Consider the following 13872-nt stretch of genomic DNA (forward strand, 5'->3'; position numbering starts at 1 on the left):
AGCTTTAATGTGAGAACCTCATTACACATGTTTTCCACCAGAGCTCCAACTAATTATACTTTTGTTTTGGAACTTTGATATATGACATGGGGAGGTGTTTTTTTTTTATGACATCGAAGATGCAATTTTAGTATTGCTCTTTTCTATACTAAGCCAATTATTTCTTTCAAAATCGTACATGACAGTTAAAGGAACAATTCATTAGTGTGGTGGTTAGTGGGCGAGGAGTTAGAAATAATCACACTGTTCTTTGGAAGTAGAGTGGAGCATATCACAGCTGGCACAGGATCAAGCCTGCTGTGGACTAAACCTTAATGGGTGTTTTCGGTGCAGGGTGGTAGGTTTGGGGCTGCCTGTTCAGGCCATTTGAACATCTGCCTCTGCCTTACAGTATTGCTCTTTCGGCAGAAGCTGCCAGAGCTGTCAAATACTTTCCAAGTTTACATCTGATCGCGGTCAGGACTCTGCCTCTTATTCCTTTATGTTTTTTCTCTCCACGCCCTGTAATCATGCACTAGATAAATGCTCTCTCTAGCTTCTGCAACCTCAACCATTTACTGCCCAGTACCAAAATGAACGTCAGGATTGAACCCAGCCCCGAACTCTCTACTTCATCCTTTAAATTCGCTCACAGTTTTCTTATAACACATTATGCAACATACATATACAAAATGATGAAAACTGTGGTAAAGAGGAGAAATTACACAGGTCAGACAGATGAAACCCAGAGCACTTCCCATTCCAATCACTCATGGATTTCTTTTCATGCTCCCTTTGGATACTTTCCCTACATTTCATTTCACTTTTGTTCTTTGACAAGCACACAAATTCAGCTGCAGATATTTTTTCCTTTGACCTTAACAAGAATGAATCCCAAATTCCTATTCAAATGAAAGCAGAATTTCTAAATATAGAGGTTGGAGTCAGTTATGAACACGCAAAGGTGTAATGAAATGAACAAAGTAAAAATAAAAAGTAGAGAGACAGAAAAAGAAGATGGAAAAAAAACCTTACAGAATTAATGAAACCAAATTTGAAAGCATGTGATAAAGTAATAATTAAGTGATGTTAGTATATTCATTGTAAGTTAAGTGGCATTCATTTCTTCTCATCTCTGTTACAGCTGCACAGGTTCCATTTACTCTAGTCATTGTGGAAGGTGATTAAGAGTTCTGAAACCCCATCCGTCATTAAACCGTCTCAATGTATTATTAAAACAGCAAAATTACTTCTCCTCCAGGCAAACAGAATAAAACAAACTGCTACAACGTCATGCTGTGTCTATACAACACAGAATGAAATGGAAATTTCTCACCCTCCACTTATTTTGATCAATGTGCATAACTAAATGAGAGAGCTGGAACCACATTTTTACTCGGTGGCCTGCAGGGGCCTGTGTGGTTGTCATCTTGATCAAATCAGAACACTAAGTGTCAAGTTTTTTGGTTGTTTTTGATTTGGAGGAATTATAAATTTCAGAGAGATTTCAGCCGTTTAAAATCGGTTATCTTTTCTTCAGTTTTTTTTTTTTTAATCACATTGCCCATGAAATAATATGACAAAGAAAAATTGGGTATGTTCCAATGGAGGGAAGGTAAAGAAATCAATATGATTAAGAGATTGTTAGATTGATAGCCAAAAAGATGGGGAAGAATTAGACAGAACGCTTTGGGAATCTATTTTCTGCACCTCCATTATTTGTTCATTCATAAAACATGGATAGTATTAAGTAACTTCCAGGTACTTCTGCAGATACACATAGAAACTATAGTTGCTTCTTTCAGGAAGCTTAAAATCCAAAGAGAGAGGGACAGAAAAATAAGTGATTGCTTACAATATAATGGGAAGGAATAATGTATGAGTTATAAGACACTGTAGGATGAAATGGGAATAGGCTTGGGATTCAGAGAAGGTGTCCCATTGAAGTTAACAAATGATGATGATCATGAATACTCACTATGTACTTGGCACTGGATTAATCTCTTTGCATGAATTAACTAGTTTAATCTCTAACAAAATTTTGAGAGAGGTACTGTAAGTATTCTCATTTCATATGAGTAAACAGGTTTAGAGCACCTTTTACCCAAAGCCCCTAAGTAGAAAAACAGATGTGAATCTAGGTCTGTCTGATTCTACAGCTGAGAGATCTTAACCTCAGGTTCTAGTTTAAGCTAACTGCTGAAAGATGACTTATAATTACTTTCTCCAGGAACTGCAATTCTAAGTGTATACATTAGGGGGTGCTCATTTGTGTACATAAAGAGATTGAGACAAGGAATTTTGCTGCAGCCATGTTTTTTAAAAATAAAAAAGACTTTTAATGAGCAAATATTCCGCTAATGAGGAAATATTTTTTAGAAATCTTAGGCGTTTACAAAGGATATCGTGAAATATTGTAGAGAAGAATCAGATCATCTGGATTCAAAACACTGCTCTGCTGTTTCCCTACAGTGTGACTTTGGGGAAGTAACTAAACTTTGCATGACTTCATTTTCTCATCTGTAAAACGGAGATGATAATAAGAGTATCTAACTCATTTGTGAGAATTGAAGGAAATGATACAAACAAAACATCAAAAGTTTCTTGTGTATAACAAGTGTTCGATAAATATTAGCTAGTATCATATAATGGATCTTCTGCATAGTTAAAGGAAACAGTTATATGTACCAAAAATCGAAAGTTCCCAAAGATGTATTTCTGAGCAAAAGCAAGCAAGTTGCAGAGAGTTGACACAACACGATAATATTTATAAGTTGTACATTTTCATAGATACGTATCATGTATATAAGTACGTTTATAAAATGACACCAGACAAAAGTCTTTTTTCCTCTCTCTCTCTCACAAACAGCGCTTCAAAGCGTCAATACAGCCATCATAACCATCTAGGTCTTTACTAATTATGTTTATGCCTGTCTGTCAGGGAGAAAAATGACAGGTTAGGGAGGAGGGAGGAATATCTTTAAAAGCTGCACTTTTCATTTGCTTTGACACAAACGTGTACGTATATGAATATGTGTATGCCTTTCTAAAGTGGGAGAAAGGCCAAGTTCTGTTGTTCCATTGAGAATAAAAATACATTCTGGAAAGATTTCAAATGTGCTCCTGCCAAATATGGCTTTCATCCTATTTTCAAACAAATATTGATGTCTTTTGCTAGCAGGATACTTTAAAAGAGTAATGAAGTATAAATGTTTTCCTATCACTAAAATTATGTGCCTCTTTGGGAGATATTTAGATTTTCTTAATTTCCTTGGGATTTTTTAGCATTCGTAATTATGATGGCTATTTTGGAGTAATGGGGCTGCTTCTTTAAATCTCTTCATCTCTGAGAGGGTAGTTGCTGCCATCATTTGCTTTTTGCCCAAATGCACCTTCTGTATTTCTCTTCTTTGTCCTTAGAGCTGGGCCCTGTTCTGATTGCTCCTGCAGGAGGACATGGCTAGCCTAGCACCAATGATTCTCGTGCATTCCTCTCAACCCATGCCAATCCTTTTGCCCACACCACTAAAGGAGTCTCAGCAAGGTTTGTGAAAAGCGTAGATTCTCTAGAAGTGTTGGAAATGACCAAGTTCCTGGAATGTCATGAGAAAGTAAGATTTCTGGGGAAAACAAAGCTCTGGTATCATCTAATCTTTAAGAGGTTCAAGCAAATGAACATCTGTGTCTTGATGCTCAATTCATCACGTTTTTGCAAAGAATAAAGCATTCTCTTTTCAATTACCTTCAGTCTGCTTTTCAGATTTTTAAAATTACTTATTTGGCGGAGAATGTGCACATGCATGTGTGTATATATATTTGTATAAATGAATGTGTGTCACATCTATCTGTCTGTCTGTCTATTTGTCTGTCTGTCTGTCTATCTATCTATCTATCTACCTACCTACCTACCTTTCTATCTATATAATCTCCCTACTAAGAGTGCCAACCACAGCATTTCTTTAAGGCCAGGCATACATTACTTTTCATTTTAAAAGTGCACAATTTATTTTTAAAGGAAAGTAACTCTTTTTTTCAAGAGTACTTTCCAACCAGAAAGTACAAGGCATGTCTATAGTGTTTAGGACACTGTATTAATTATTCGAGAGTTATTAACTATTTGAGGTCCTAGGTAACAAAAGGAGAAAATATTCCACTTGAATATTTTTAATGTAATTCATAAAGTAAGTGTGCATCAATTCTGCAGTTTATAAAGCTCTTTCACATACATTTTATATTTTTATCTTTATACAAAAATTAATAAAATCAGTCAATTGCTTTTTATTTTATTAGAGAAAACTGATTATCTTTTTTAAAGATAATCAAACTTTAAAAATTACATGTCGTTTTTTTCCCAAGACTCTAATATTTCTGATAAATGAAGAAAAATTTTAAAATTAAATCACTGCTTTTCTTATAGTGATAAGCTACTTTGAGCAGAAGCCTTTTAGGTTTACATAAATCTGTAAAAAGCCCTGGCTTTAGAACAAGAAGGTTTAACTTAATATTTTTCTATCACTAGCTGTAGACTTTTCAAGTTACTATAACAACATTATCATCTTCCATCTTCCATTTAAAAGTAATTTTTTTTCAACCATAGATTTTTCCATTATCTTTTTGGAATCAGTTTAAAAATAACACTTTTTTTCTGATTTTTTATGTCTAACATACAAATCCAGCTATTTTATTTGAAAATTTAGAAATTATAAAATGATATAATGCAAGAGAAAATCTAAGTCAGAATTCTTCATCCAGAATAAAAAAAATGTTAACATTTTGGTTGATGTATTTCCAGATTTTTATACAGATACAGTTTTCAAACACAGGTGCCATGGAGTAGTGTTTTATAACCCATTGTTTTGAATAATAACATAAGTACTTTCTAGGTCATGAGATGAATTTTAAAATATGGTTTTAAAATTGTGTGGTGTTTTCTGGTGTGTCTGCATTAAAGTTATTTTATTAACTTCTTATTCTTTTCCATTTAGATTACCTACTAATTTTGCTTGTGAAGGAGGCTTTCAAACAATCTTTGTTCAACACAAAAATTTGTATTATTTTTGTATGTGAGTTAACTGCTCATGTTTTTTATTCACTTTCTTTTGGCATATTTCTTGAGCATATCTTCATGGGATATTGATTGATAAGAACTAACTTTAGGGCCGGCCCCGTGGCTTAGCAGTTCAGTGCGTGGGATCCGCTACTGGTGGCCCAGGTTCAAATCCCGGGCGTGCACCGATGCACCGCTTCTCCGGCCATGCTGAGGCCGTGTCCCACATACAGCAACTAGAAGGATGTGCACCTATGACATACAACTATCTATTGGCGCTTTGGGGAAAAAAAGGAGGAGGATTGGCAGTGGATGTTAGCTCAGAGCCGGTCTTCCTCAGCAAAAAATAGGAGGATTAGCATGGATGTTAGCTCAGGGCTGATCTTCCTCACAAAAAAAACAACAAAAAAAACTAACTTTATATTAAGGTTATTAGCATTATATCTGCTCCATATTTTACCAATATTTTTCTTAGTTTGCATTTTATCATTAAATTTAATTTCTCTTTTTTAAATTCCTAAGTTTAAAAAATTATATATTAAAATATATTCTTAGTTCTTATTTTATTTTTATTTTGAGGAAGATTAGCCCTGAGCTAACATCTGTTGCCCATCCTCTTCTTTTTGCTGAGGAAGATTGGCCCTGGGCTAACATCCATGCCCATCTTCCTCTACTTTATATGGGAAGACACCACAGCATGGCTTTGATAAGCGGTGTGTAGGTCCGCGCCTGGGATCCAAACCTGCGAACCCCGGGTCGCCAAAGCAGAGTGTGTGAATTTGACCACTACGTTACCAGACTGGCCTCGATTCTGATTTTTCTTTCTGAATTTTTTTAGCGTTTAGAAATATCTTTCCCATAATAATATGAGAATTATCCCTTCTTCTGCTACTGCTAGAGTTGGGCTGATACTATTTGGCATTTTGTTTCGTATAAATTTTGAAGTGTGTATTGGTAAAGGAGAAAGCAGGAGGTCAATTTCTCAAGAAAGTAACAAGTTTTCCTGTAAAGCACTAAGGTGTAGATAGAATTGAAGAGGCTTGAGGGAATGCAGTTAGTGTGATAGCTGTGATCCTCAGGAAGTTGAAGAAATGTGATTGATGTCCTGGGTGGATATATAAACATTGGAGAAGATGAGGAACTTGTCATCTGAGAAAGAGGAAATTAACTTTGTCAGAGAAAAAGCACTTTTAAATTGGAATGACCGCATCACGTGATATCTTCTCTGTGAAGTAGAGGTGAAAAAATCTTCTGAAAGCAAAGATTTGAATCTGAGGAAGAGTGAAAGTTGCAGGATGAGAAGTTCAAAGGTGAGTACTTCCACAGTGCTACAGAAATTCTGCAACAGAGAAAGAAATATGACAGGAAGCAGGAAACACAAACACACACACAGACACACACACAAAGAAAACAACAGTAATCCTCAATATTAGTTAATGTTGTAGTTGTTTTTATAGACTCGAAGAGGACTTAGTGAAGGCTATGAATCCTCTCTTCAGATAAATGCACGTTCATCCTATCTTTCAAACAATTTTAGCTAGTGATAATTCTCCAACACTGAGTTAAGCACCTTTTCTATAGGGATATATAAAACTTCCTCCCTAAATCAGTTACCAATCTGGTGCAGCCATATATCTATATGGAAAAATGGAATCTTCAGAAACACAATGATGTAACTATTGCAGCACGCAGGTTTGGAATATAAAAAATAAAGTGAGAACGCATGGAATGGCGTGGACACATATTCACTTTCTTTGGTTATTACTTTGTTCTTTCTTTCTTCTGCTGTCTGCTCTTTGGGTGGGCTCCCTTTCTCTTCCTTCATATCTGAACTTCTGACAGATGTGGATATGTTCCTTAATTAATAATTGCTTTCACTCTTGAAGGCTAAGCATGATTTAGGTAGGACCCTATGAAAATGAGAGATGAAATAGTTTTCTCAGGGTGGCTTCTACTAAAAATCTTAAGCTAGAAGTCCAAAAATGGGTTGTTCAATTTCATACATGACCCCATCCAGGTTCTTATGACAAGAGCCTAAGCAGGTATACTGCAACCATGGAATATATTGACTCATATATATTCACTTCAAATCTAGCAAAGATTGAATTGAGAATTGGTAAAGAACATGACTCATAATGGGAATTTCATTCGTAATAAATCCCTTCTCTTCATAAACGAGTCAAAGGAAATAAACTCATCATACTATTTGCTGAATATGTTTGTCTCCTGTCTAAGGCTGTATCTATCCAACTGAAAAAGAGCAGACTACATTATTTTCTGCTATGCTAATGCCAATATTAATGTCAGTGTGGATTTCTTCATGGTCTATTTGATCATTTCTTTGGAGATGGGCCATTCTTATAAAATAATAAAAGGCAAGTGGAATTAATTGTACTGTATTGACAAGGTCTATTGTCTTCCCTGAAATCATTTGAAAAGACAGACATGTGAATTTCACTCAGGAGAAGACCATTTTAGTTACAAAAGTCCTTATGCTCTTTGAGTCTCCCTCCAGAAACATTTGTATCATTAAGAGCGTATTTTATATATGATGTGAATAAGGTATTATATATATATGAGAAATTCAGATAAAAATGGAAAGATTTGAAATAATAAAAGTAACAAAAAGAAAACAAACATATGAAATGATAATCTCAAATAAGTTATAACTAAGATAATTTCGAGTATTTAGGCGTTCTCTTGTCTCTAGACATGTAATACTGAATCATGTGAACATTGCACTTCAACAGAAATTAAAACAGCCTGATGAGATTTCAATAAAGGTGGAGATGCAGGTAAAATCACCTATCTCAAGCCTCTATGCACAGATGAATATGACACTAGGGAGAAAATGCTGGTCCAGAAAAACTGAAGGAAAGACTGAAGCTTGCTGTGCATCTATAGAAAAAATATCTGCATTGATGTAATAACATATGAAGAACTAATTTTTATCAAAACAGTTTAATGTTTTAATTATGTTTAATTTATAACTGAGAACATATATTCTTAAAAAAAAAATCAATTGTAATCCCCCCCGCCCCCCTCCACAGACTGATTCATCTGGGATTCTCAACATAACAATTTAGAGATAATTTAATCATAAAGTGATTTATAGAATCTCTCTGAAATTTTTGAAGACTTGAAAGATCTAATAAAAATAAAATTATACAACAAGAGAATATAGGGATTGCAGCAATGACACAAACATAGCAAAATAAAGAAAAGAGCTATTAAATTGATGAGATATATTCCATAAAGTTCTCTACAATCTTTTGTTTACTCTTAAGTTTGATGAAACGAAACAGTTTAACTCAGTAGCTTCATTAACAATCAAAGGAAGCATACTTTTGCCCCATGAACCAGCAACATGTGCTATAGGGACTGAAGGGTGCTAAGGCAGGCTCAATACTGGGAGATGGGGGACTCCTCTCCCGGTCAGCTTTAGCTTGAGGATTCACCAACAGCCTTGCCAAACTTTCATAAAACTACTTTGCTGTCTACAACTCTTGAACCCAACTTTTCTTTCTCCATCACGATTTGTCAGCTCTCCCAGCCTCTTCCAGCTCCTTCCCCAGTTTTCTTCACAGATGTTTCCCCTAATAAACTTTCGCATGTCTAATTCTGTCTCGCTGTCATCTACTTCTCAGCGTACCCAAATAACACAAGTGGTATCGGGAATTGTCCAACAAAACAAGCAATAAGACAGGGACTTAGGACTGGCTTCCTCATTGCCTGGTGAGTGAAGAAGGCATTGTCCTGTTTGGTAGGTGGGGAAATGATACTCCCTTGTACAAAGCAGTGTTAATGGCTAAGGATTTTACTACTGGTGATGGGAAAATGTCTGGGTGGAGAAGAATGCTGTGGTAGGGGATAAGGATTCAGGCATTTGAAAGTTCTGGGTTAATAGTGCCTACAAAGACAATTTAAATTTAATTAACTGAATGTGGAAATATTGAAATAAAAAGGCTGTTCTAGAGACAGAGATAGATCAACTTTCAATATTCCCCAGCAAACTCCAGAACACATTTAGTTTCCTTCATTTTGGAATATCACCATTAGCAGTTGGTTCAGTGAGATGATTGGAACAGAGTTAAGATTTCCTTGGGATGGACAACGATATTCATTTATAGTTTTGCCTCGAGTCTGTGTTAACTCTATGTTTAATCTTGTGCCTCTGTCATGATATAGTCAAAAGAGATCTGGATGGCTTGGGAATTCCACAGAATCACGCTGATCTGGTACATAGATGACATCATTCTGATTAGACAGGGAAAGCAAAAGGTGGCTAGTATGCTGGAAACTTTGGAAGGACACATGCACTCCAAAGATTAGAAGATAAGTAATATGAAAACTCAAAGACCTGCCGCTTCACAATCTGACAGACCTTATGGTGTTGGATGTATCACTGAAGAAAAAGATGCAGTATGGATCTTATGGCAAACACCAGTGGGAGATTTACTACTCAAGCCCTTGGGATTCAGAGGCAAGGCCATGCTACCTGAATCAGGAAAATGTACACTTTTTGGAAACAGTTCCTGTTGTGTTGCCAGACCCTGGTAGAGATGGAATGCTTGAACATGGAACACAAAGTAGCAATGTATCCAGAACTGTCCATTATGAACTGGATTCTGTTGGACTTGCCAAATTATAAATTTACACATGCCAAGAAGTGGCCCATACTGAGATAAAAATGACATGTTTGTGATCAAGCTAGTGAAGGTCCAGAGGGTATAAGTAAATCATGGACCAGGTAGCCCAGACCACCATGACACTCACGATAATTGCACCAGTGCCCTTTCTCTAGTTCACATCTATTGCTATATCACAGGTCCCATATTACCAGTTGAAAGAGGAGGGAAAAGCTCAGCCTGGTTTATATTTGAGTCTGCACAGTCTCTAGATGCAAACCAAAAATGGATAGTGACTTCATTCCAGCCATTAAAAAACAGTGTAGAGGGAAATCCTTCCCAATGGGAAGAATGGTGAGTGGTGCATCTGGTCATTCACTTTGTGTGGAAATCAGATAAACCTAAGATAAATACATTATATCATATCATATCATATATCATATCATATTACTATTGTATTATATATTCCTGGGCAGTGGCCCATGGCCTGGTCATTTGGTCAGTGGCCTGGAAGAAAAAAGACTAAATTTCAGAGTTAAGGAGGTCTGAAGTAGAGGCATGTAGTTAAACATATGGGACTGGACACACATTTTTTTGTGTGTGCAGATTTTGAAGATATTGTGAAGACTTTTTGTTTCACACATTCACTGCACAATAGAAAGTATCCACCATAGAAGGGGCACTGAACAACCAAGTGGACAAATATAACTGAAGTAGTTGGCGTTGACCAGCCTTCATTACCAGACACTTCAGATTTGGCATGTTGGGTCCATGCAAAGAGTGGCTGTATGGTTGAGACAGATTCTACATATGGGATTAGCAATATACCAAGCACGCCCACTTACCAAGGCTAATCAAGACACTGCTCCCTCTGAATATCTAATCTCTCAACAAGAGAGACCATTGATGAGCCTCCAGTGTGGCACTATTCCTTGAGGAGACCAACCAGCCACTTGCTGCCAAGTGGACTACATTGGGCCCCTTCCATCATGGAAGGGCCAGTAGTTAGTTCTCACAAGGATAGATACCTAGTGTAGGCATAGGCTTGCCTTTCCTGCCTGCATAGTCTCAGCTAACACTACTATCTGTGGTTTTACAGAATGCCTGATCCACAGGCAGGGAATCTCATGCAGCATAACATCCAAACAGTGGGCACACTTCACAATAGAAGAGGTAAGGTAAAGGACAGATGACCATGGGATCCACTGGTTATATCACATACTGCACCGTCTAGAACCAGCCAGCCCCAGAGAACTCTAGAACAGCCTCTAAAAATCCAGCTGAAGTGCTAGTCCAGAGACAACACTCTGAAATTATGGGGATCCGTCCCCAGGATGTAGTATATGCATTAAATCAGAGACCTTATATAATGCTGTGTCTCAATGGGAAGAATATATGAATCTGGGAACCATGGAGTAGAAGCATGTTGTAGAAGAATCCTCACTTACTATCAGTTGCAATGACTAGCTGAAGGATTTTGTTCCTCTATACTCCATACTCTGGGATTTGCAGGGTTGGATGTCCTGGTGAGCAAAAGGGACATAATCTTGCCAGAGGATACAGAATAAATTCCATTAAAGTACATGTTACAGTTCCTGGCTGGGCACTTTGGATCCTTTGTGCCCAGAGACCACCAGGGTAGAAGAGAAGTCATCATACTGGCAGAGACAATTGACCCTGATTTCAAGGGAACATGGGGCTACTTTTCATACAATTGGAGTGAGGAGGAATATGTCTGAAACCCAGGTGATTCAGGTGGGCCCCTCCTAGTATCCACTTGCCCCCTAGTAGCTGTAAATGGATATATACAGCAACCCCCCACCTGGGGAGGGTTTGATTACCAAGGATACAGACCTCCCAGGAATGAGAGTTTGGGTTGCACTGTAAGGTATGCCACCAACAACCTGCTGAGGTGATTGCTGAGCATGAAGGGAATTCTGAATGGATAATGGAGGAGGGATAATTTGAATATCATTTGTGGTCTTCAGAACAACTACATCAAAACCACCTCTTCTGAGTTTCTTGTCAGGAAGAGAGGCCCATGGGAACATGGGTAAGCTGCTTCCCAACCTGTGAGGAAACGTAGATCTGTGTGATGTAAGAGATGGACTATGGCAGCCATTAAACTGGGTTTCTCAGAGTTCTGAGGAGAGCATAACTGAACAATGGTTCCAGCTGCTAAGCTCTGAAATCCATTACTACTATCACACTAAGGCTGCCCTTCCCAATCACTTTTCCCAGCCAATACTGAGTGCAGCTTCAAGGTAGGTCATTCCTGGGAGGTGGGGAAGTCCTCTGATGGGCAACCTTGGCTCAGTCCTTCCCATTGACCATTGACCTTTCCAAACATTCTTAGACCTGCCTTCTTCCAACCAAACTTTACTCTCTTTCTCCTTCTCAAGGGTCAGGTAAACATCTTGATCTGAGGGCTCTCCAAAACACTCTTGGGTCCCTCCCAATTTTCCCTCAGGATTTCTCCTAATAAATCTCTTGCCCATTTAATCCTCTCTTGGCATCTACTTCTAAGAGAACCTGCCGTACACATTGGTGTTGATTGAAAACATAACTCAGTTTGTGGAGATTTAATAAACTGTACCCTAAATCTAGATAGGATTTGCGACACTAATTAGGCCACCAGTATCTCTTGCTTCCTGTATATATCAATTGGCTTTCCTTCATTCACTAACCTGTGCTCCTAATGCACCAGCAACTTTTCAATTCTTTCTTACTTAATATAAGACAGGAAAGATTAGCCAACAAGAGTATGTGACTATGTACGATCTCCCCACAATTACTAAAAAAGCAACTCAAAACACATGCCCTTCTGACAATAGAATACTTCTGAGACAGGATGTATACTAGAAAGTGAAGTAGAGATATGCATGAGGCAAAAATAATGAAAATCAAGACCTCCACTTGCTTCAACATTCTGGTATATCCATTTTGTTTAGTCTTCTCACTGGCTTCAAATTCTAATAATTAAGGAAGCTCACAAAATGGTTTGCAGCAGGAGAATATTAGTGAGAGGATTATCACATAATTCACCTAGAAGTCTGTCCAACAGGAAGCACACATCTTATAATGCTAGCTAATTTCTTGAACAAATAGATGCCTATGATTGAGTGGATTTATAAATTCATGTTTACGTTACTAACGTCATTATCAGCATAAATATTTTATAGCATCTATTATAGCAGCTTTCAGGTAATTGATGCCTCCAGAAATATTTGTTGGTCTGAAATGACAAGTATCTTTGAGAAATGAGTTTGATTAGATGCAGGCCACAGAGGTAAACCTGACTCACCAGTTGGGTGTGACAAAGAAACAAGTAAGCTGTCATCAAATGGATCCTTCTGGTCCCGTTAGTGGGAGAAGCACATCACTGCATAAGCATCTTTGCCTGTGGTGATTATAATTGACATCCGGATGGCATAAATGAGCACCATGTTGTTGTCATATGATGATGATTCAGGGAAATGCAAACTCAATGCATAGTTTCAGGGTGCAACTCAGTCAGAGGGCTCTGCTGCGTTCAATATGATCACACTTTCCAGCTAGGTAGGAAGAAAGTTTCTGGCCTTTGCAGGTTTTTGACACCCTGAGAAAGAGAAACTTCTTCAGTTTTATCCCATTTACCACTCCTCGCACAAGTGTACCTCACAGTGGAGGTTAAAGGAAGTTAGTTACAGGGAATTTCTGTTAAATATAGGAATAAAGAATAAAAGGGAAATGATGGCATATGCCAAAATTAAGGGGACGGGAATCCTTTCACGAACGTGTTCTGAAGAATCCAAACAGTCTTGTGACATTTTAGACAGGAAAAGTCATTTTTATACTGAAGTAATGTAGGGTTGTGCAAGCCTTCATATCAGCTGATAAAGAAAAATATTACTTTCATAGGTTCACACAAGAAGTTCAAGTATTTCATCTCAGCTTCGGTTTTTAAGCCATTTTTCTGCAAACTGGCAAATTTCTGCCTACAGCAAACTGATGAAAATTCATGGGTGTTTTCATTCCTCCGGCTTAGGGAGGAATAGTAAAACTTTTGCCTTAGATCAAACTTTTGAATATTTGAGGGGAGGGAAAAAAACCACATCACTTCTCAAATATGAATACCCAAAGTGAAATGTGGTCGTTTCTTACATTTTTAGTTGCCTGGAAGTTTTCCACAAACTTCTGTAACAGTCACTCTGCAGGCTTCTGCTATAAATGTTTCAG

This window comes from Diceros bicornis, chromosome 20 (assembly GCF_020826845.1).
Source record: "Diceros bicornis minor isolate mBicDic1 chromosome 20, mDicBic1.mat.cur, whole genome shotgun sequence".
NCBI lineage: Eukaryota > Metazoa > Chordata > Mammalia > Perissodactyla > Rhinocerotidae > Diceros > Diceros bicornis.